The 25,747-nt window shown below is 41.0% G+C and overlaps 1 protein-coding gene and 2 pseudogenes across 8 annotated transcripts in view; 2 read left to right on the forward strand and 1 right to left on the reverse strand.

The window, feature by feature from the left end:
* The first annotated feature begins 4,573 nt into the window (after positions 1 to 4,573).
* Positions 4,574 to 25,747, forward strand: part of YES1 (YES proto-oncogene 1, Src family tyrosine kinase) — a 91,294-nt gene continuing 70,120 nt past the window's right edge. The window contains exon 1 of one of the 8 annotated variants that reach the window (XM_054537549.2): positions 4,574 to 5,416. The gene's annotated coding sequence lies outside the window, so the exon portion shown is untranslated. 8 annotated transcript variants of the gene reach the window in all.
* On the reverse strand, positions 16,322 to 16,468 carry LOC112130018 (U1 spliceosomal RNA; annotated as a pseudogene).
* On the forward strand, positions 20,578 to 20,724 carry LOC112130017 (U1 spliceosomal RNA; annotated as a pseudogene).

A 25,747-nucleotide genomic window follows, 5' to 3' on the forward strand; every position in this document is an offset into this window, starting at 1 on the left:
TGCTCCAACCCTTTCTTCGGGATGTGAGATTGTAATACAAAGAAGGATTTCCTACGAATTTGTACACTCTCACATTTCTTAGCTATATCTTCCTAAAGGCAATTTACCCATTTTTATGATTCCAGAATTTAGAGAAATAGTATTTTATATGGTCACTGAAACAACATTTAAAAATAATTCCTTTTTTGTAATCACAGTGACTTAGAGTAGAATAGGTTTTGGAGCATCTCCTCTTATTAGTTGCCTGTTGCTTAACCCCTCTAAGCCTGAGGCACCCAATCAGTAAATGGTGATAATACTACCAACCTCCAAGGTTATTGTGCAGATTCAGTGAATGATGTAGGTAAAGCACATGGCATATAGTGAAGGCTCAATAAAAAGACAGCCATTGCCACTGCTGTTGTTTATCAATCCTCATGTCTGCACTGATTAATTCATTCATTCACATGACGCAAAACACCTTTCATCAAAGCATGGGTCTTAGGTTAAACATTTGTTGCATATGTGCTTTTCTTAGAAAAAAGAAAAATTAAGTAGCTATTTCAAGTAATCAAAAGCCCTTTTCATATACAAGTCAAAGAAGATGAACATAGTTTGTTAATATTAAATGTTTTATTGTTTTTTGTTTTGTTTTGTTTTGTTTTTGAGACAGAGTCTCACTCTGTCGCCCAGGCTGGAGTGCAGTGGCGTGATCTTAGCTCACTGCAACCTCTGACTCCCAAGTTCAAGCGATTCTCCTGCCTCAGCCTCCAGAGTAGCTGGGATTACAGGCGTGCGCCATCATGCCTGGCTAATTTTTGTATTTTAGTAGAGATGGGTTTTCACCATGTTGGCCAGGCTGGTCTCAAACTCCTGACCTCAAGTGATCTACCTGACTCGGCCTCCCAAAGTGCTGGGATTACAAGCGTGAGCCACCGCGCCAGGCCTGTTTTACTCTTTACATCATATAATATCTGTAGTCAGAATTTAAAATTTGCTCAGTGTGAAAAATAATGATCTATACAGCCAAAACTGCATAAAGAAGATTTAGCATTAGAGAGGAGATTAAAACAAGGTTTTCAAAAGCATGGATTTTTTTTCTAAACACATTAAAAAAACAAACCCAATTATAGTGTTACCTTGCAAAACATCTACTACAAATTTCCTTAATACTAACCTTTTATGTTTCATGATCTGATGCCTGTTAACTTTAAAGATAAGAGCTTGATTTATAGTTTCTTTTCTAAACACTCAATGCAGGTAAACAATCTACTTTAACATCTTGCCTTCAAGCAATGTTATGTTCTACTTTTCATAACCCATTTGTAAAGATTTCCAGGAAGTAGCAATCTGGTAGCAATTTTACTGGTGTCTAAACTCAATGTCAGACACTGACACGTCTATATATCAGCTTAATATTTCAGAAAAGTTTGGGCCAAACACTTGGTAATGACTACAGGAATTGCAAATATAGATCTCAGGAGGAAATTGTAAGCCGATAAGGCAGAGATATGAAATGGTTTTCAACATATTCTAACTCCAGTTTTGTGGTGGCTGTTGCCTGAATTGTGTTGAGAAGGATTCTGAGGATGGTATTAATGCTCTGGGGGAGAGTATATCCTATGCCATAGTCTAAAAGCCATGACTGCCATGGGCAAGCAGGAGGAGAGACTGACCTGCCAGCTCTGTTCTAGGTTTGGGGTCTTACATGTGGCAAAAGTCACCAGTCTCAAGTCTCAGTGTTGGGGTCCCACAATCTCTTATCTCCCGCCTCTTGCTGTGCCTGCTTCATCCTCTGTGAAAACTGGATCCCCCATCCCACTTCCACTGCCTCTCCAAGCACGTGGCAGGAGATGCCACCCTCACAGCTCCCGAGTTTACTGTTGGCTGCACAAGTAAGTAGCAAAGACTAAGTAATGGTTTTCATTTGCAAAGAACAAAAATGGTCTCTATTGAAGCATAAAGGGAATTTATTGGAGGATGGTGAGAATCAACAGGAAGACTAGAGGAGCAGGCTCACGAAGGAAGCAAGGAAGGCAAGACAAAGTCCAGGTTCTGCCACGGGGATGGTATGCTCATGACGCAGGCACCACCAGCACTGGAATCCTCTACCCCTGGACACTCATCTTCTGCCATTTGACTCAACTCCACCATGGCTACCATGAATAATCACTAACCGAGTCACTTTTGTGTTACTCCTCAAAATTCAAACTTTCAGCCTAGAGCCTGGGTTTAGCAGTACTCAGATCATAGGCCTACGTGCCACCTATTGAAGGATTAATTCTCAGAGAAGAGGAACTTGAGTTAAACAGGTACCCTCAAGAGGTGTCCACTACAGGCTGTATTCTACTCGGCAGAGGGCATGTAAGAGGATGTAAGGTGCTCATCTGGCCTAGAAACTGCTGTCACCAAATAGAGTGAGAAACCAAGCTGAGCCTATGAAAGTCTGAAGCTGTGGGTAAAGCTACCTAGGAATAAGCAGAGTGGTACCAGAAGCTAGAGCTGAAACCAGGGATTTTGGTAGATAAAACAGGCCTGGGTCAAGCTGCAGAACTAGAAAGAATTGAAGTCAGAAATAAAACAAGAGATGTCCCCAAAGTAGATTCCAGTAGCAAAGACTATACTGCCAGAAAATAGTTCTGGAGCGGAGAAGGCATACTCAGCACAGGGTTAAATTCCAAGATTGTAAACCAGGTAGTGAAAAAGTGAAAAGCTAGAGAGAGCAACAAAAGGGAGCAAGATGGAGATAGACTTGCTGAAGTTCATGTAAGATTGCCATGTTTGACATTTATTAATTGCAAGACACATTTGATTGACATGTATTCATTGCAGGATATGTCCTTCTATATCCATTTATTTATTTATTTATTTATTTATTTATTTATTTAGAGACAGAGTTTTGCTCTTTCACCCAGGCTGGAATGAAGTGGCGTGATCTCAGCTCACTGCAACCTCTGCCCCCAGGGTTCAAGCGATTCTCCTGCCTCAGCCTCCCGAGTAGCTGGGATTACAGACGCATGCCACCACGCCCGGCTAATTTTTGTATTTTTTTTTTTTTAGTAGAGACAGGGTTTCAACATGTTGGCCAGGCTGGTCTCAAACTCTTCACCTCAGGTGATCCACCCACCTCAGCATCCCAAAGTGCTAGGATTACAAGCTGAGCCACCGCGCCTGGCCCTCTATATACATTTACTTAGGTCGCTTAGACAGTCCTTTCCCAGTTGAGGGGAAATAAAACTGTAATATAGAAACCTCAGTCCTTGAGGCAATGAAGACATCAGGAGCATTGAGAACTTGATGAGTTGGTGCATTTCTCCACTGAGCTTGGCACAATAGGCCTAACACTCAAGGAGAAATACCTTCCTTTTTCCTGATCTTCCAAATTTATCCTTAGAGAGGGGTTCTCATATTTTTCCTAACTGAGCATAGGAGCAGTCTTGGCCAGGTGGAGGCGGCAAAGCTAAGGTGGTGCAGATAATGTCAGGCACTGAATGGATGTGAGGAAGGTGGTGAGGGAATGGTTGTTAGAAAAGAGGCAATACATGCACCTTGTGTAGGGCTGCAGGCTTTTTTACTGTTACCAGGAAGAGAAAATCATCATCATAGCCTCAGTGGCGGAAGCAGCAGCAGCAGCATATCACTGATAGCACGTAGGAGAGGTTTATCCTAAACAAAAACATTTCCTGGTAGAATCACAGGTTCCAAGGTGGTACTGAGTGGGCCCTAGTTCAACTTTCAGCTTTTCAAACTTCCAGCCAAATAATTTTAAGCATTAATCAGCTTACATAAATGAAAGCATTTTACTTTTATAGGGACCTAACATATCTCATAAAGTTTGTTTGTTTAAAGCTTTCCCCTAGCTTTTTCCTCCAGCAGACATTTCCAGGGGTTTCAAGACTTAAGTTCCTCATCACTCCCTAACACACATGTACATACCACACCTCTATGCTGTGCAGGAGGGAAAAGTAGGGGCAAGCTTATTTGTCCGTTTCAGGATGAACAGATTAAAAGCAATTTTTGTTATACCAAACTCAGTAAGACTTTCCAGTTTTCCCTTCCTCATTAAAAATTTTTTAAAAAAATATTCCTGGAAACAAGTGAGCCACTAAATGTAAGATTGAAAACTTTCCAGGTTATTTACAGACTGAAGTTTGACACTGATGAATATACTAAAAAAGAAATCAGGGAATGTGGTAATAAAAAAAAAAGGGAGAGCGAAGAGAAGCAAACTCAGTAAGTCAATGTAATCTATAACTTGTAGGTGACATTCTGATATACTCTCCCAACTTTAAAACTCCATATAGAACATCTTCAAAGCCATCTTACCCCTTAAACTGGGGCAAACTACTATTTAATTTCATTTTATTATTATTTTTAAAAATATATTTTACTAAATAGATAAGAGGTCTCCCATGTTGCCCAGGCTGGTCTCCAACTCCTGGACTCAAGTGATCCTGCTGTCTTGGACTCCCAGAATGCTGGGATTACACGTGTGAGCCACCGTGCCCGGCCTATTTTGAGTTGATTTTTGAGACTGAGTGTTTAGGAAGACGAAAACATCTCTATTTAGTGAAGAAAGGCAACAGCTCAAGGAATTTTCTGTTTTAATAAAAGCCGAATATAGACCTACATAAAATTTTAAAGCCCTGAGACAGTCAATGACAAATGAAGTTTTAGTAGCTAAAGAAAATACAGCATCGTTCCACATTATGTGTATCTTTAATGCCTACGCCTACCTTTCGTTCATTTAGTGAGCTGAAGAAAAAAATGTGCAAACCCTTATATGCATTTCCTTACGTTCCTAGAATACCGGAATACTGACACATATGATTGCACTATTTTGTATGTGTCGAAGATGATTCTGAATTTCACTAAAAACCGCAAAGGAAACCAATAGTCACACAATAATTCTGATAACCCCACCTAAGAGGAAATAAAGAGAGGAAGTTACTCTAAAAGTCTGATAGGGCAGAAGTGACTGCAGCAGAAGGGCCTCAAGGTTCAGTCCATGAGGACCTTGATTAACCTTCATCTTTACGCCCCCACCCCATCCTTCCGGGTCCTCCCCCTTCTTCAGCGACTGGCTTTACAAGGCTCATAGGAAAGGTGCGTGTATTCAGACGGACACGATTCCAGCTGTGGCTCCTCCACTTTCAGGGTCGCTGTTTCCACAGTTGTCAAGCAGGATAACCATACTTGTTGCACTTCCCTCACTGGGCTGCCGCCAGCATCATATAGAAAAACGCTTCCCGACATAAGCCAAAGCCACCATTACTGGGATAGTCGCCAAACAGAACTCAGCTTCGGTCCCCTCCCGGCAAGGCTGGTTCGACCTACAGTCTACAGGAAGCTCCTGGGGGCAGGGACAGGATCCCTGCCTCGGAAGGAGGCAAGACGTGAACGTTTTTTGGACGGCGACCAGGATGGTGATGAGAGTGTGAGTAACGCCCCCGGCTCACGCAGTTGGGCTTGAGATTTTACTACCAACGACAAAGGGTGCGGAAGCATAGTGCTGAGAAGCAAACAGCCAACCAAAAAAACTCAACCCCGTCCTCCCCCACAAAAACAAGCCCCAAAGTCCTGGGCACTACTGAGACCTGGGCCAAGGAAAAGAGAAAGGCAGAGGGGCGGAATCGGGGCGCCCCATTCAATCCCCGCGGCAGCCGAGCGTCGGTGGGTTCGCGGGTGGGAAGGGGCGCCGCGGACCTGCTCTCCGGGCAGGCAAGCACCTCCTCCTCACGCCCCCTCAGCCTGCGCCGCCCCCGGGAATCCGCCCCGGACCCCGCCGCCATGTTGGGTCGGGAGAAGTGACACGCACCGGTCGCCTATCCTGACCACAGCAAAGCGGCCCGGAGACCGCGGAGGGGACCTGACGGGGGCGTAGGCGCCGGAAGGCTGGGGGCCCCGGAGCCGGGCCGCCACGGCCCGAGTTCCGGTGAGCGGACGGCGGCGTGCGCAGGTACCCCCAACCCCCGCCCCGCGCCCGCCCCCGCTAGAAGTCAGGGGGCGGGGCCGGGGGGGAGGAGGTGGAGAGTGAGGCCGAGGGGTGGGGAGCCCGGGAACTCCCTCCTCCTGAAGTAACGCGTCCCGGGCCGGCTCTGCCGTCGTTGCTGCCGCCGGGCGCCCCGGGACGAGGAGGTGGAGGAGGGAGAGGGCCCGCGGGCCTCGCCTCCGCCCTCCGCCCCCTCCCGCCACCTCGAGCTGCGGTAGCAGCGACTCATGAGAGCGCGGCCGGAGGACAGGTAAGGACCCGGTGGGGCCCCGCGGGCGGAGGGTTCCACCTTTGCCCGGACAGGGCTAGGCCCCGGCGTCTGGAGCCGCCGCAGCCGCCGCGGTTCCCCGCCCCCGCGGGCCCGAGTCGGGAAGTTGGGAAGAAACTTCTCCCCTCCCCCGGCTCGCCCTGCGGGCTTATCTCGTTCCCCGCGCTGCCTGCTCGCCCCGACTCGGTCTCTGCCCCGTCCAGACCTGCCGGGTCCCGCCCAAGTCCGACCTGAGGTTCCAGGGGCGTGGGGACACTCCCCATCCGTTGTCTTTGGGGTCGTGTGGAACGCCCGGCGACGAAGAGGAGAGGTTTATTTTTGCCCCCACGGCCGAAGTAGGGGCGAGGGAAGCGGCCCCTTTGGGTCCTAAAGGCTGGGGGTCTGTGTGTCGGCCGACGCCGGTAGCAGCTGTGCGGGGTGAGGAGCGGGTGTGTGGGGCGAGTGGGTGAGCCACTCTGGCTTTACTTGGTTTGATTGAAAACCGCAACATGTTTAAAGTTTTCCTTTGTTTTGGATTGGGGGTTGGGAAATTTACCATTCAGCGTCCACTTTTACGGAATCATGCCACTCCGCCTTCCCTTGCGTTCGGTTCGCTGTCCACATGTGTTAAAATTGTCTTAAAGTGTGTTTTTCTTCTTGATAATTGCTTCCAGCTTTCACTTTATGGGCATGGGGCAGAGCTGTTTTAAGAAGCTCTTTGAAAATCAAGTCTGGTGTAGGGACTTTAGTTTTTGTTTTGTAATGAGTAGGACTTAATAGTTCGGATTTGGTTGAATCATTTTCTGCGTAATTAATTGATACAGGCGTGGAATAACATACTGTATAATAATTTATAAATTATTTAAGGAAATAATGAAAGTCTTTGGTGGAAGCACAATTTTATGTCCATTTATTATGTATATACGTTCCACGGGTGTGTGTTTTCGCGTAGTTGATTTCACATGATATGATTATAGTATCTTTATGTATTATAACTGTAAGATTACAGTGCCAAAGATATCTTGATAATTTTAAATATTTTAAACCATCCTGTTACATTTCTAAAGTTAAATTACGCACTAAGGAAAGTATTACTAAATGTATACACGTGACTGCATTTAAGGAAAAGTGCATGGTAAATCTAATATCTTAGCTATCACAGTGCTTGGCACACGGTGGACAGGAAGCATTTTGAATGGTCAGGTAATAAAGGAGTATCTTGTATTAGCCAAGGATCTTGTATGCATCACTTACGATTTTCATATATTGTACAGTAAGAAAGTTTTACTTTAGCGAATAATATATGTGGCTTTTTTGTTTTTGTTTGTTTGCTTATAAATGTGAGACCCCTGCCACAATTGACATGTAAGAAAAGGAAATTAAATCGTATTTTTATTTTTGGACATTAGCTAAAAGTCGGTGGAGATTTTAAATGCTGGTTGACAATTCAGAGGGTCCTACATTTGAAAAAGACAGTTGCCTTTGATCTGAAAACAAAACAGTTTATATCCTGTTTCCAGGATAAAAGATAAAAGGGCTCTTAAAGTATATACTCTGTTGTAACCACTGTAATGTTATAATAGCTTTAATTTCGCAGTTAGGTTTTGCTGACTTCATAAACCACAAAATTGATTCCTTTCTGTTCATCTGAAAGTGAAATTACAGCTTTGACCTGTCTTCCTGGGTTAGGTGGAATTTGTCTTGTGGTCGAAGTATAATATTAATACATGGGCTGTTATTGTGTGTGTGTTTTAGTTCAGGAAATTCACAAGCTGAAAAATTAATGTCTATGCAAGTAAAATTTCTTCATGGTGTGTATTGATAAAAGAATAAATGTGCTAAAAGACTAGAAGTAAACCTGTATAAGTGAAATATTACCAACCGATGGTGCAAGACTTACTTATTCAGAGTTGAAATTTGCATCATGTTAGACAGTAAATGATTTACTACTATGGGTAGTTTTTCTTTACAAAATCAGTGTAGACATCGTTTATTAATTCTATTAGCATTATAGTAAGAAAGAAGACTAATGCTAAAACAAATTTTTAAGTGATGCTAAGCTCTGGGGTCACCCAAACGGGTAATTAAAAAAAAAAAAAAACCTGTAAGGAAATTTCTGTGAACATAAAAATAGAAGCATAGAATACCTGTGGTTCTATGAAAGGAAATATATGGGAAGAGGGAGGAGATTGTGATAGGGACCTGGCTTCTGAAGTGGTGACAAAGTTATTTTAACCTGGTAGGAGTTACCAAGGGTATTGGTCTTAGTGTAGTTCATTAAGCCCTACGTTTGTGTGCAGAATCTGTTTCTATGTTTTATTTTACATGAATTTGTTTTTTAAGGAATCCAGTGTATAATGTCTATATAAGGTGCTTGGTTTAAGAACATAATTTGGTGACTGACTTTCGAACACTACCTAGGCTATCCTTTGCAAATAGGATTAGATTATTAAATCATAATTGTCATATACCAGCTAGTATGTATAACTACTTTGAACACGTCAGGCTGGGTACGGTGGCTCACACCTGTAATCCAGCACTTTGGGAGGCAGAGGGAAGGGGATCACTTGAGGCCAGGAGTTTGAGACCAACCTGGCCAACGTGGTGAAACCCCATCTCTACTAAAAAGTACAAAAATTATCTGGGTGTAGTGGCGCACCCCTGTAATCCCAGCTACCTGGGAGGCTGAGGCACGAGAATCGCTTGAACCCGGGAGACAGAGATTGCAGTGAGCTGAGATAGTGCCACCGCATTGCAGCCTGGGCAACAGAGTGAGACTGTCTCAAAAAAAAAAGTCAAATACTCCCAAATGTACAATAATTAGAGAATTTTGGGAAAAAAATTTCTAAATAAAGCTCTAGTTAGTTTTCTTTTAATTTAATTGTTTTAATATTTTGACAGAAGACACAGGTTTTACAAAATTAAAATCCGCTTCGGCTTGTATGTTGTAAATAACCAATAGAAGATAATCAAAATGTTTATTGAAGGAATGGATACTGTTCTGTCATCAAATATTCTGTTTTTCTGAAAATTACATAACATGGCAATTAAAACTCAAAACTCAATTATGGCATCAAGATCGTAAGTTTTGACTTTTATCTATTTTCGGTTTTCTAGAACAGTAATTCTTTAGATCAGTAATTTCAGCCTTAGTTTTTCTATTCTTAAGAATGCCATGAAATCTCAGCATAAAATAAGTTTTTGTTTAAAGTTTATGAAGATTTACAGCACCTGAAGGATGAATATTTTTTGATTCAAAAGGCAAATTACAATATGGTGTTGGAGTTTCAGAAATGCAGAGAATCATTGGGTCATGCTGTTTTATTTGCTTTATGTAATGGCTTGCTATTTTAGTTGTTGATATTGTGGCTTTGCGTTGTTGTAGAGTTGAAGAAGAGATCTCATCTGTGCCAAATTTTTATATCACAGGAACTTTCGGTCATGTTATAAAGGTGATGTTTGTGGTGCACGCTTTGTTGTGTGAATATTTACAGGAAGTTTTAGTAAGATCTTCCATTGTTTAGAACCCTACATGGCTTAGGTCACCTTCAGTTCACATTTAAACAGTTTTATAATATAAGTCCTATAGCGAGGTACAACTGCTTTTCTTTAAAGGAAATAATCTGTTTGTATTAAAGTGTCTTGTCTTATTGGTAGTTCGTGTATGGCTATGGTAGGGTATGTATTATCTCTTTTCTTCCTCTCAGCTGCTCCATTGCCACAATTAGGCTGAGTATTGCTCAGCTGCAGCTGCTGGGTGATTACTAACCATCCAGCTCCTGTCTAAACTCAGAGGCAGATTTAGCAAAAGGAGCTATAGTAACAGTAGAGGGTGAAAGAGAAGAGCCAGTGCTGCCGCCAATATCATTTTCACATGTCTGTATGCCAAGGAATCGTTGGCTGCAGCGGCACTACTGTTGTCTTGGAACTAGCAGACTTGATGGCAATATATCCTGGTCTGCATTGGGTTTACCTTTAAGATCTGAAAGCCCACTTCAGGAAAGACAGAAAATCCTGTAATTTTAGAGTATAGAATAATGTACTGTTGAGGTACTAATGGACTGAGTTACAAGCCTCTGTGCCTCAACTCCTTTTCACCCCAAATCTAGGGTAGCAATGCCCTTCAGTTTCTCTTGTTCAAATGTACAGTAAGCTGTGAGACCGCAGGTTCCTTGAAGCATTATACTTCATTTCACTTTAAGCTGTGATTCTTAGAATTGCTCCTTTTACTGTTGTTTAGGGGAGGGGAGTAAAATTGCTGGCATATAGGTTCTTTGGACTCTACTTTCTCCTAGGAAGTGGAAGGCCTTCAAGAGGGATGACTTCTAGAATTAGCTCTACATTGCATATCCCTTGTGGCTGCCTGAATTTTGCTAGTAGGAACTCTGCATTCTTTTCCTTTTGTTCTTTCTTTATCCCTGGTGTTTGAGAAGATGGACATCAACAGTTGCAAATACGTTATCAGCTATATATGGCAATCCCCAGACTGGAAGATGCCATAGGCAAATTTTGCTGCTTCTAAAATGCTGCTCAGCTTATAAATATGCCAAGCAAATAGCAGCAGTCGCATCTTTTCTGTTTTTGTGTTTTGCTTTGTTTTTGAGACAGGATCTCGCTCTGTTGCCCAGACTGGAGTGCAGTGGTGCAGTCACAGCTCACCGCAGCCTTGACCTCTGGGGCCCAAGGGATCCTCCCACTTTAGCCTCCTGAATAGCTGGGACCACAGGTGTGCACCACCATGCCTGGCTAATTTTTATTTATTTATTTATTCTTTTTGTGACAGAGTCTCACTCTACTGCCCAGGCTGGAGTGCAATGGCACGATCTTGGCCCACTGCAACCTCTGCCTCCCAGGTTCAAGTGATTCTCCTGCCTCAGCCTCCCGAGTAGCTGGGATTGCAAGCGTGCACCACCACGCCCGGCTAATTTTTGTATTTTTAGTAGAGACGGGGTTTCACCATGTTGGCCAGACTGGAACATGCCTGGCTAATTTTTGAATTTTTTGGAGAGTTGGGGTCTCACTGTGTTGTCCAGGCTGGTCTCAAACTCTTAGGCTTCAGCAGTCCACCTGCCTGGGCCTCCCAAAATGCTGGGATTACAGGCCACCACACCCAGCCACAGCAGCATCTTGTCCTTACTTTTACCTCTACTATCTACTGAAAATCTGGAGATATTCCTTTGACTTATCTTGTCTTTGGAATTTGGTAGTTTGGGGTTTGGCATTTGGGATGGAAATTAGAGAGGATTAAGAAAAGTAGTGCTCAAACTTGTATAACCAGAGAAAGGATGAGGTATAGTTAGACCATGCATTTGAACAGTAAGAAGTACACATCATTATGGCATATACTTAGCAAGAGATTGGTGTTATGACCTCTTTGTGCTGCCACAAAACACTTATGTCAAAACACACCTCTCCTTGCACTGTAATTATTTCTTTCCATGCTTGTCTGTTATTCTTGACCTAGTATTCACTGTGTCAAGGAACTGTTTTATAGCAATCTTTGAGAACAGCCCTTAGCACAATAAATACTAAATAAATTCTGAATTGTATGTAGGGATGTGGTTCTGGGCAGATTTATATGAATTTACAACTACGGACTTTTCGCAAACAAAACAAATCTTTTGAGTACACCTCTACTAAAATATTATAAAACTAGCTTAATGCTTTTTCATAGCTTGAAGTTAATTCTTTAGATTTTTGCTCTCAAGGTTTTGTTCTAGAAGCTGATTTTACAAAATAGCTTAAGCAATCCTTCAAATATGAATTTAAAGGTCATTTTGATATTTCTAATATGAACTGACAATTCATTGTAGTTGAAGTTAAACTAGTCTGTAGTAAGGTTTATTTTAAATAAATACGTTGTACTATTTTAGTGAAAAAAGAAAGTCCAAGTTATGCTATAGAAAAATCCTAGATTTTTAGAAAATGCATTTGGTATCTCATCACAGTAGTGACAATCAATATTACAATTATGACTTGTTCATATATACCTAGGACAAAAAGAAAAAGAAGTCCTGATTTTCTTGCGGTAATGTGTGTGAAGGAATGCATAATTCATAGGTGTACTTTTGCTGGGTTATTGGGGGTGAGGACGGAACAGGAAGTGCTGGGAGGAAAAGGACTGACCGCTGAAACTTCAAGATTGTCTGGTTTTCAGCCTCTGTTCCCAGTAAAATGTGGATTCTAGGTTTTCTTCAACTGAAGGAGATTTTCACTTCTCTAATTTTTTAATGTAACTTTTCAGTTTCTTAGCATTAAGTAGAAATTGGAGTGAGGTGGAGAAAGTTGGTGATTGTTGTGTATAAGTTAATACTTCACATTGTTTCCTGGCAAATGTATTGACTTCTAACTTTTGTTCTGACGTGATTAATATTTTACAGATAAGGATACTTTAAAAATAACAGCAGTCAGACATTTGGAAGGAACAGAGAAGGCAATATGGTGTTACAAGGAAAAGACTGGAAGGTAGAGCACTATCTAGATTTTAGTTTCATTTCTGACAGTGAAGAGCTGTTTATCCTTGGTCGATTCAGTAAACTCCCTAGGCCTTAGTTTTGCAATTTGAAACAAAAAGTAGTTGGGCCTCATGGTTTCTAATAGTTTCTCAGCTTTATATAAATGTGTGCTCTGCCACAGTTGAAGTTGTTACAATATAGTCATGCTCTGCCTAAGGAAGTTTCAATGATGGTGATCCTGTAAGATTATAATAGAGCTGCCCTATACAGGTATACCATTTTTTATTTTTTTATACTGTGTAATTACTATATGTGTTCTACATTTAGTTATGTTTAAATACACAAATAATGTTATAGTTGCCTGCAGTATTCTGTACAGTTGCGTGCTTTACAGGTTTGTAGCCTGAGAGAAATAGGCCATACTATATGGCCCAAGGTTGTAGTCAGCTATACCACGTAGGTTTGTGTAAGTACACTCTAGAGTGTTCACATAATGTCAGAATTGCCTAATGAGGCATTTGTCAGAATATATGTTAAGTGATGCATGACCGTATTGATAAAATTTTAAGGAAATGTTTGAGTCTAAAATTTGGAATCAAATTAGGTATAAGTAAAGATTATAAAAAACTGACCCATGGACTTGGCACGGAACTTTAACTTTCTCAAGCAAATTGCAGTTCTAATTAAGCAAACATTTATTAAACCTGTGGTGTGACAAATACTATGCTAGGTTTTTGGTTTTTGGTTTTTGGTTTTTTTTTTTTTTTTCTGAGTCAGAGTCTCACTCTGTCACCCAGGCTGGAGTGCAGTGGCTCGATCTCAGCTCACTACAACCTCTGCCTCCTGGGTTCAAGTGATTCTCCTGCCTCAGCCTCCAAAGTAGCTGGGATTACAGGCGTGTGCCACCACACCCGGCTAATTTTTGTGTTTTTAGTAGAGAATGGGGTTTCTCCATGTTGGTCAGGCTGGTCTCCAACTCCCTATCTCAGGTGATCCGCCCGCCTTGGCCTCTCAAAGTGTCAGGCTTACAGGCGTGAGCCACCTCAGCTGGCCTTTTTTTTTTTTTTTTTTTTTTTGAGACTCAGTCTCACTCTATTGCCCAGGCTGGAGTGCAGTGGTGCAATCTCGGCTCACTGCAACCTCTGCCTCCCGGGTTCAAGCAATTCTGTCTGCCTCAGCCTCCTCAGTAGCTGGGATTACAGGTGTGTGCCACCACGCCCAGCTAATTTTCTTATTTTTAGTAGAGGTGGGGTTTCACCATGTTGGCCAGGTTGGTCTCGAACTCCTGACCTCTATCTAGGTGATCTGCCTGCCTTGGCCTCCCAGAGTGTTGTGATTACAGGCGTGAGCCACTGCACCCAGCCCAGATTTTTTCGTAATAAAATTAGAAAAATGACTTAATTATTCTGTTGAAGTGGATAGTTATGATGTCAGTTAACAAGTAATCGTGGCTATTTGAATAAAAACTTTGCAACATTATGTGAGAAAAATAGCCACTATCATCAAAATTTACATTTAATTTTTTAATTGACAAAGGTATGGACAACTTGTTCTGGATATTTGTCTTTATACACATGCAGTTAATATTTAGAACAAGACAAGCATGGCATTGGAAAATGGTTAGCCTTTTAAGGTTTGTAAAATAGATTTTCTAAAACAAAGAAACTAAAATTATAGTGTTCCGAAAGTTTGTAAGTTGATGTTTTGAAAATTAGAATCTGTTTTTACAGGAAGTCTTTTCTGTAATGTAAGCCTTTTGGCCTGATTTCTAGACAGCCCGTTGGAGTCTTATAAAAGCCTCACAGATAGGTAAAATAATACTTTGGTGGTAAAATATTTTCTGACTGATTGTCAGTTTTTGCCTTGTTTTTATTAACTGCTGAGCTCTTTGAACAAATAAAATATTTGGCCTACAAATGCTCTGATTGTGAGGTGGATGAACCTGTAGCCTTGCCAGTCACCCGCCTTTCCCACCTTACCAGCTCCTCACTATTTAAAAATCACTGTTTCGAGTTCCCTGTTAGGAGACTCAGATTCTCCCAATAAGGCATTGCTATTAAGCTTAATTTAAGTACAGAAACTTCCCTAGGTTTCCCCACCTGCTTGCTAGGCGCAGTGAAACCTGCCTCATACTCTAACCCTATAGGACAATATGAGGTATAGAAAAGCTTCAAAAGATTGGAAGTAATAAACAAAAATAGTAGAAAAGGGTTTGGGAAAATGAGGAGTGTTACAATATGGAGTTTGTAACTTTACCTTCTCTGCCCTTTTTTATTTCCCACCCATTCACCTCGCTTTGGCATTGGGTAGGGAAAGAAGAAAGCCTGTCCTATGATAGGTGCTATGCCACACTTTTATATGCATTATCACATTTGACTTGAATCTTTGAAATGTGTTTTCAAAATACACAGAAAAATTAGGAATGAGATGGGTATTTATTTTTTGTTTTTGAGACGGAGTCTCCGTCTGACACCCAGGCTGGAATGCAGTGGCAAAACCTTGGCTCACTGCAACTTCTGCCTCCCAAGCTCAAGTGATCCTCCCACCTTGGTCTCTGAGTAGCTGCTGGGACCACAGTTGTGAGCCACCATGCCCAGCTAATTTTTTTTTTAATTTTTAAAATTTAAAATTTCTCACCATGTTGCTCAGACTGATCTAAACCCCCTAGGCTCAAGGGATCCTCCCGCCTCGGCCTCCCAAAGTGCTGGGATTACAGGTGTGAGCCACCATGCCCCGCCTGTTTTTTATTTTTATTTTTTTTTAGAACAGAGACAGGATTTCACCTTGTTGCCCAGGCTGTCTCGAACTCCTGGGCTCAAGCGATCCATTTGCCTCAACCTCCCAAAGTGCTAGGATTATAGGTGTGAGCCACTGTGTTGGGCCCCTTGAGGTAGGTACTTATTACAGATAAAGAAACTGAGGATCAGAAAGTATATATAATTTGCTAAGGTCACACAACTGGCAGAACTGGGATTTAAATCTAGGGCTGACTACAAGCCTGTTCCATATGCCATAACTTTCTTAGGAATGAGGAGCAGTGATGGAAAGGGAGATTTCTTGTCTTTTTTCTTCTTCATTAAATAGTGCATTTGAATTGCTGGCAGAGAATGTTCAATTAATACTTTTTTTTTTTTTTTTTTTTTTGAGATGGAGTTTCACTCTTGTTGCCCAGGCTGGGGTGCAATGGTGCGGTCTCCGCTCACTGCAACCTCCGCCTCCCGGGTTCAAGCGATTCTTCTGCCTCAGCCTCCTGAGTAGCTGAGATTACAGGTATGCGCCACCATGCCCGGCTAATTTTTTGTATTTTTAGTCAGGCTAGTCTTGAACTGCCGACCTCAGGTGATCCACCCGCCTTGGCCTCCCAAAGTGCTGGGATTACAGGCATGAGCCACCATGCCTGGCAATACTTTTTAATTATTTTATTTTCTTTCTTTTTTAAGAAGAAAGATTTTAAATGCTGTCTCCATGATTTCTCTCTTACTGGTAGGGCCCTGGAAGTATCAGAAATATCTTTCAGAACCTTGAGATATAATTCTTCCAGACCTAGAGACATGATATCATGTAAAGCTACATGCCTCTTACTATTGTCTTATTATTTGTTTTTAATATTATAAACTTCACACTATGATCTCTTATGACAAAAAATGACAGGGGAAAGCACAAACACAGTCCCTCACTACTACACATTCTGCATTTGGGGAAATCACAGGGGTCAGCACAACCAAAGTGCAATGGATGAGCCTCACTCTGGGAACCACCTTCGTGATCATGGTATCTCCCCAGCCAGATAAGTGTATTGTCTATTTTCTTTTTGTTTGTTCTAGTTTTTCTAATTTAGAGAGCAACTTCTTGTTACAGAAATGAGAAGATAAAAAGGAGATATACTGTGTGTTCTGTGTCACCTATTATTTCAAGTTTCCTGAACTGTAGATTCATGACTTCTTACTCTAGCTATAAATTTATCTCTAAGAATCAACAATATTGTTTTTCCTTTTCTGAAACATCGGTCATTGTAAAAATCCTATTCATCCTCTGACAACATCCTAAGAGCTTCACAACCCTCTTTTCTACTTGACATTTGTTATGAGTTTCTCCTTCTGACTTATAGTGCATGCATTAAAACAAAAACAAAACAAAAACTAAGACCCAAGTTGGAGTAACTGATGGGGTGGGGTGGGGGAAAAGGGGAGATGGTGAGAAGATGCGTGGGGGAGCCGCTTTAGCTCCACCCTAATTTCTACCTGCTACTATCCCCATGGAATTCTTTGATATGGCTAATTAGTATCTGTTCTCAATCACTAGAAGTGCTATGTAAATGGACGTATAATACTTTTCTACTCTGACCCCCTCCCTCCACCAGTGTGCTTCCTAACCTTTCATATAAGAAGTTTGGGGCATTTTAAGACTTTTCGCTCCTTCAGGAGGTACACTGTCCATTAGAATTTTAAGCCTCACTCTTACTGGTTTTCCAGTGTTTCCTAAAGTCTAGTGCACACATCTTCAAATACAGAACTGTCTTTCCTGCTACTTTTAATATAAACCCAAGATGACATGACTCGTGTCGTCAAAGGTTCTTTCTAGAATTTACATATCACTAGCTTTTTTTTCTATTGATCCTAATTAAGTTCAAAATAGCAAATATCTTTATAGCTTACCACCTCAAATATAAAATTAAATTAGTCAGATGCTCTGCTTTAAGAAACACATTTCCAGAAGCTGTTGGACTAACCAGTTTGCTTTATATCAATACAGTAACCTGAATTAAGATACCGTCGATGCCCATACCTTTCAAATATTCTAACCACATTTGTACAACCAAGTGGTATTTTCCATACAGATGTCTAACTTGTGGAACTACCATACTTTTCATCCCCTTCTGTGACAGAGATAATTACCTGTTCTCCCAAAATTCATTCTCCCCTTCTGTGGTATGCAGCCCTCACTGGGAGGTGGCTGACCTACTAGGAACTATTTTTTCCAGCTCTCCTTACACTCAGATAAATCCATATGACTTGCTTATATCAATGTAATATAAGAGGAACTAATGTGTGCCAGAGTTTTTAAGAAGTATGGTTGTGAGGCTGGGCATGGTGGCTCACGCCTGTAATCCCAGCACTCTGGGAGGCCAAGGTGGGTGGATCACTTGAGGTCAGGAATTTGAGACCAGCCTTACCAACATGGTGAAATCCCATCTCTACTAAAAATACAAAAAGTAGCCAGGCAAGGTGGTGCACGCCTGTAATCTGAGCGACTCAGGAGGCTGAGGCGGGAGAATCGCTTGAATCTGGGAGGTGGAGGTAGCAGTGAGCTGAGATCACACCACTGTACTCCAGCCTGGGCAACAGAGCGAGACCCCATTTCAAAAAAATTTTTAATTTAAAAATAAAAAACACAAATACAAATACAGAAATTAGCTGGGCATGGTGGCATACACCTGTAATCTCAGCTACTTGGGAGGCTGAGATGAGAGGATCACTTGAACCCAGGAGGCAGAGGTTGCAGTGAGCAGAGATTATGCCACTGCCCTCCAGCCTGGGCTAAAGAACGAGACTCTGTCTCAAAACAAACAAACAAAAACAAAAAACAAAAAGTATGATTGCTGGACATGTATTTATGGAATATGATATTAAAAAAACAGAACTCCTATATTGTAAGTGGGTGAATATGTTTAGGTTAAATACTGCTCTTTAACATTTACAAGCTATTAAACTGCATCAAACCTTAGTTTCTCCATCAGACTCAAGTAGAATGCTTATTTGAAATTCATCCTGAGCATTAATGATACTAGTTTAGCACAAGTCTGCCACTTCAAAGAGTCTTGAGTAAAAAACATTTGTGGTTACTGCGTGAGCTTTTAGTGAAGAACTACTTGTTACTTCTTTCTCTCATGCCCATGATAGGCAGACAATGCCAGCTGACTGCTGCATGTTCCTACAATCAAAAATATTTAATAAATGTCTATGTGTCATTGTTCTATGTGCTTGGAACAACTTTAGTAACCAAAACTAAGATCCCTGTCCTCACGGAGCTTACATTCCAGTGGCAGACATTCCAGTCATTTAGAGTTGGTACAACAGCAGTTCGAAGCCTATCTGCCAACCTTTATGTAAAGACTTAATAAACTGTTAGAGTTAACAGGTGAAGGAGTTGTACTGTAGATATTGTGGGATAATAATGCTACAAAAATTAAGCTAGTATTCCTGCTAGAAAACAATGTTCCAGCTTATTAGGGAGGACAAAGGGTACATTCTTAGATATAATTGGAGAAATAAAAGGAAGCCAAAGAAGAAAAGGCTACTAAGATGGTGAAGAAAATTATTGTTAACGTAAGAACTTCACACAGTGGCAAAAGAGTGGCAAATAAAATTTCCATTGGTAGCTTTTGATGAGACTCTTCTTCCAGTGATGTTTGTACAACAGTAATAGTTACAAGGCTGGAGGTGGTGGCTCATGCCTATAATCTCAGCATTCTGGGAGGCCAGGGTCGGGGAGGATCATGCTCGGCCCCGTCTCTGGAAAAAATAAAAACAAAGGCTGGGTGTGGTGGCTCACGACTGTAATCCCAGCACTTTGGGAGGCCAAGGCGGGCGGATTACAAGGTCAGGAGATCGAGACTATCCTGGCCAACATGGTGAAACTCCGTCTCTACTAAAAATATAAAAATTAGCTGGGCGTGGTGGCATGTGCCTGTAATCCCAGCTACTCAGGAGGCTGAGGCAGGAGAATCGCTTGAACCAGAGAGTTGGAGGTTGGAGTGAGCTGAGATCACGCCACAGCACTCCAGCCTGGGCAACAGAGCGAGACTCCATCTCAAAAAAATATAAAAATAAAAAATAAAAATAAAAAATTAGCCAGGCATAGTGATGCACACCTGTGGTTGCAGCTACTGTGGAGGCTGAGGTGACAGGATTGCTTGAGCCCAGGAAGAAGAGGCTGCAGTGAGCGGTGATGGTGCAGCTGGAGTCCAGCCTGGGAGACAGTGACACCCTGTCTCAAAAAAAATGATTTATAGGAACACACTAGTATAGAAGACTATAAGAATGAGGAACAAGCCAGTATGGAAGAATCCTCACTTCCTCTAGAAGTATAGCCTTGAATGGCTGATGAGTCTGTACCAAGATGTAGGAAACTGCTATTCTACTGACAGGGCAAATTAGAAAATGGCTATCTTTCTGCAACACGTCTGAAATGTTAACTGAACCATCAGGCAATAAAGACCTTCCATCTATTTCTACTAACTCACCTAGAAATAAATGATATAATTAGTAGAAATAAAGGCAATATTGTACAGTAGCAATTTGATCCAGCTTTTGAGGCAGAAGACAGATTTGAGTACAAACTACATATATATGTATAGAGTGTGTGTATGTGTATATACAGAGAGAGAGAATATATAGACTTCACAAACCCAAACCTATAAAAGGGCAACACTTGAAACAGTTTAGTGTAATAACTCATCTTTTGCATGTTTCTTTATTCTTTTGATGAATTAAGTTTAGGAAAAAAAGAAACTTGATTGGGAAAACATTCTCTGTTAATCTGGCTGAACGAACACCTTATTTTATAAAAAGATGAAGAATGTTTTGGACTTAGTATATCATTTTCCATTACAAACCCCAACTTACAAAAAGACAGCATTTGCTACAGTTGTTAGTGTAATAGCACATCTTTTTCAGTTAATGAATATATTTAATATCTGACCTTAATTAACAATTGATATCTATTATAAAACATGCAGCACAAAGCTACTTCCATTAAAAAGAAAAGTGTAGGGTGGGTGTAGTGGCTCAAGCCTGTAGTCTCAGCTGCTTGGGAGGATTACTTGAGCCGAGGAGTTCGAGGCTGTAATGAGCTATGATCATGCCACTGCACTCCGGCCTGGGCAAACACAGAAAATAGACAATACACTTATCTGGCTGGGAAGATACCATGATCATGAAGGTGGTTCCCAGAGTGAGGCTCATCCATTGCACTTTGGTTGTGCTGACCCCTGTGATTTCCCCAAATGCAGAATTTGTAGTAGTGAGGGACTGTGTTCGTGCTTTCCCCTGTCATTTTTTGTCATAAGAGATCATAGTGTGAAGTTTATAATATTAACAAATAAATAAATAAATATTAACAAATAAATAAATAAACAAATAAATAATAAGAAAATAGTAAGAGGCATGTAGCTTTACATGATTTCATGTCCCTAGGTCTGGAAGAATTATATCTTAAGGTTCCGAAAGATATTTCTGATACTTCCAGGGCCCTACCAGTAAGAGAGAAATCATGGAGACAGGTAGATATCTTAGAAGAATGATTAGATGATGTCTTAAAAGGTGAATGTTAATAAATGCAGACACTGAAAGTTGCCTTTGATGCCTGACAAAATTTTTAAAGTTTGTTAAACAGATGTTTATCATTTTTAAGCAATTTGAAGATTATAAAGAAGTAATTTTTAACAGTTGTTTAGAAGTGCTTTATTGAACTACCTTGTCTCGAGTTTGAGTAAATGCTGCATGTAGGTCATTGTCAGTGGTACTTTCTTGTGTTGGTGAGTGGTCAGACCTGATAAGCTGAGTTTCCTTCTAACAGTAAGGTTCAGTGATTGCTTTTCTACCTGTGTTTTGTTTTTGGTTTTGTTTTTCGTCTTTACATAATAAAGTGTTCTAATGGCATGATAGGTGTTGCTTTTTCTTTTGGTGATAAACAGAGCCAGGGATGTTAGCAGGTTTAAAGCTCTTTCTATATTTTCCCAGTTTTTTTAGGGGGATTGATAGAACATTGTTTTATTTTTGTTATATATATGAATAAAGATATCTTAAAATTATTTTAATTTGCTTTTTCAATTGAAGGCTACTATGCATCTCTCCTTATGGTGAACTGCTTGCTCATAATCTTTGCTAGTTTTACTATTGGGTTATTTGTCTTTTTCTTACAGATTTTTAGGGACTCTTCAATATATTATAGTTATTAATTCTTTCTTTGTCTTTATGTTGCAAAGACTTTTCCATGTCTGTGCATAATGTTCCTTCTGTAACTTTTGGATTTTGTGTTTCAAGAATATTTTCTCTACTTGAAGATGATGTTAAAAATTCTACTTACAGGTTTTTGTTTTGTTTTGTCTTGCAAGTCATTTAGCTCTATACTCTGGATTTTATGTATGTTGTGAGGTAATTTTTTTTTTTCCTCAGATGATATATCTCACTACTGCTAGTTAGTAAATCTATCTTCACACTGGTTCAGAATGCCACCTTTTAGTATTTGCAAATTATTTTTACTCTTGGGCCTGTTTCTGGGCTCTTTCTTTTTGAGGGATTTAATTGTTTATTTTATTTATTTATTTTTTGAGACAGAGTCTCGCTCTGTCACCCAGGCCAGTGCAGTGGTGCCATCTTGGCTCACTGCAACCTCCGCCTCCCGGGTTCAAGCGATTTTCCTGCCTCAGCCTCCTGAGTAACTGAGACTACAGATGCCCGCCACCACACCCGGCTAATTTTTGTATTTTTAGTAGAGACGGGTTTCACTATGTTGAGCAGGCTGGTCTTGAGCTCCTGACCTTGTGATCTGCCCGCCTCGGTCTCCCAAAGTGCTGAGATTACCAGCGTGAGCCACTGCACCCGGCCTAGTTGTTTGTTTCTATGCCAATACCACATAGCTTGATGCTGCTGATTATAACCATGGTAACAGCAACTAATGTGTATTGATAATTGACTGTGTGACAGTCCCTGTGATAAATACTTTAACATATTTAGCTAACTCATTTCTCACAGAACCGTCAACAGTTAAGTATTCTTGATATCTTTATTTTTAAAGATAAAGAAATAGGCTTTAAGAGGTTAAATTTACTCAAATTACAAGCTAGGACTATAACCTAACTTTGTAAGTCCAGAGCCTATACTCTTAACCATGAGGTTGTGATTCCTAGAAGGACAAATTTCCTGTTTTCGTTTTCAAAACTTTCTCAGCTATTCATATGCATTCACTTTTTCATGTGAACTTCATTGTGATTTTGATTTAATGTTACTTAGATTTATGTAGGAAGGATGGGCATCTTTGTAATGTACCTTCTAAAAATAAGTGATGTGTTTATTTTTTGAGATTGTCTTTTATATCCCAGTTTTATTTTCTTATATAGACTCTGAACTTTTGTTTTACTTACTCATAGATCTTATTTGTGTGTGTGTGTGTGTGTGTGTGTGTGTGTTTAAGTTCTGGGATACATGTGCTGAACGTGCAGGTTTGTTACATGGGTATACATGTGCCATGGTGTTTTGCTTCACCTATCAACCCGTCATCTAGGTTTTAAGCCCCGCATGCATTAGATATTTGTCCTAATGCTCTCCTTCCCCTTTCCCCCACCCCCTAACAGGCCCCAGTGTGTGATGTTCCCCTCCCTGTGTCCATGTGTTCTCATTGTTCAACTCCCACTTATGAATGAGAACATACGGTGTTTGGTTTTCTGTTCCTGTGTTAGTTTGCTGAGGATGATGATTTCCAGCTTCATCCATGTCCTTGCAAAGGACATGAACTCATTCTTTTTTATGGCTGCATAGTATTCCATGGTGTATAGGTGCCACATTTTCTTTATCCAGTCTATCATTGATGGGGATATGGGTTGGTTCCAAATCTTTGCTGTTGTAAATAGTGCTGCAAGTTTATTTAGAAATAATTTCAAAGTTACAGAAAAGTTGCAAGAGTAGCACAAAGAACTGGATACCCTCCACCCAGATTTACCAGTTGTTAACATTTTGTCACATTTCCTTTATGGTTCCCTCCTTGGGTATGTGTGTATATGTGTCCCCACCACCACCACCATTTGAAAGTTAATTGTAGATGGCATGTCTCAGTACCCTTAAATATTTCAGTATGTATTTCCTAAAACAAGGATGTTTTCTTATACAACTGCAGTACAGTTACTGAATTCAACAGTTACCTAATTTCCAGTTGTGGATTCAGTTATGTTCCCCAAAAGGGTCCTAACCCTCAGTACCTGTGAATGTGGCCTTATTTGGAAATAACATCCTTTGGGAGGCCAAGGCAGGCGGATCATGAGATCAGTAGATTGAGACCATCCTGGCTAATAGGTGAAAGCTTGTCTATACTAAAAATACAAAAATTAGCCAGGCGTGGTGGCACGCGCGTGGTGGCACGCGCCTGTAGTTCGAACAACTTGGGAGGCTGAGGCAGGAGAATTGCTTGAACCCGGGAGGCAAGGTTGCAGTGAGCCAAGATTGCACCACTGCTCTCCAGCCTGGGCGACAGAGCGAGACTCCATCTCAAAAAACAAAACAAAGCAAAAACCAAAAACCCACATGTGAAGACAGATACCCAGAGAGAATGCCTTGTGACAACAGAGGCAGAAATTGGTGGGATGCACCTGTAAGCCAGGAGCACAAAGGATTGCCAGCTACCATCAGAAGCTAGGAGGAGGCAAGGAAGAATGGTATCCAGAGTGTCAGGGGGAGCATAGCCCTGCTGACACTTGAATTTTGGACATCCTGCCTCCAGAACTATGATATAATAAATTTGTTGTTTTAAGCCATTTTTTTGTACAGCAGCCCTAGGAGGGAACAATAAAGGAAATGTGTCAAGGAAAGTAATACAGTAGTTCATACATTTTTCCAATTGTCCTAATAATATTCTTTATAACAAAAATCCAAAATCCAATCTAGAAATACATGTTGCATTTAATTGTCATGTTTCTTTAGTCTCCTTTAATCTGAACAGTTCTTCAGGCTTTATCTTTCATGACATTGATATTTTTTAAAAGTTAGACTACTGGTTTTGTATAGTGTACATTGATGAGTTTTTGTTTGATGTTTCCTCATGATTTGATTTAGATTATGAATTTGAGGCAGGAGTACCACTTAAAGGCTATTATGTTCTTCAGAGTACAGGATATCAGGAGGCATGCTGTGTTAGTCTATCCTACTATTGGCAGTATTAACTTTGATTACTTAGTTAAGTGATGTCTGTCAGGTTTCTTCACCATAAAATGAGCTTATTTCTCTTTTTAATAAATTACAGATAAGGAAATAGTTTTTGCTTCTATTGATGATTCCTTGGCTGAATTAATTATTGCAGTAAGAGTTGTTCTGGGATACATGTGCTGAATGTGTAGCTCTCTTACTCCAAGTTTAGTAGTTGGGCTTCTGTAAGAGAGAACCGTCCTTCCTGTCCTTATTTATTTATCAGAATGACTTATGGATTATCTTAGTCAACTAGTTGTAATCTGTTAGTGTCACCATTTTTTTTTCTTGATGCTCAAATTCTATATTTGGTCAGCAAGAGCCTCTTCAAACTAGTTCCTATGTACTTTTGATAGATCCCTATCATTTGTTGAGTACTACTTTATAACTATTTTTGGTATATTACAAAACTACTTATTTCTCAATATGTTTTTGTAGCTGCTGTATAGAAATCTGTGTCTGATAGCTTTTCAGTTAATTCTCTTACTTTTTTTGTATAAGGGATCATGCAGGTCGGACACAGTGGCTCACACCTGTAATCCCAGTGCTTTGGGAGACTGAGGCGGGAAGATCACTTGAGCCCAGGAGTATGAGACCAGCCTGAGCAATTTAGTGAGACCCCATCTCTGCAAAAAATTAAAAAATTAGTTGGGTGTGGTGGCAGATGCCTGTAGCCCTAGCTACTCAGGAGGCTGAGATGGGAGGATTGCTTAAGACCAGGAGTTTGAGGCTGTAGTGAGCTATGATCATGCCACTGCACTGTAGCCTGGGTGACAGAGTGAAACCTCATTTCAGGTAATAATTACAATGGCCAGGCGCGGTGGCTCAACGCCTGTAATCCCAGCACTTTGGGAGGCCGAGGTGGGTGGATCACGAGGTCTGGAGTTTGAGACCATTCTGGCCAACATGGTGAAACCCTGTCTCTACTAAAAATACAAAAAATCAGCCAGGCATGGTGGCACGCGCCTGTAGTCCCAGCTACTCAGGAGGCTGAGGCAGGAGTATTGCTTGAACCCGGGAGGTGGAGGTTGCAGTGAGCCCACATAGCACCACTGCACTCCAGCCTGGTGACACAGTGAGACTCTGTCTTAAAAAAAATAACCAATAATAATTATAATGA

The sequence above is a fragment of the Pongo abelii genome, chromosome 17 (assembly GCF_028885655.2).
Source record: "Pongo abelii isolate AG06213 chromosome 17, NHGRI_mPonAbe1-v2.0_pri, whole genome shotgun sequence".
Classification (NCBI taxonomy): Eukaryota; Metazoa; Chordata; class Mammalia; order Primates; family Hominidae; genus Pongo; species Pongo abelii.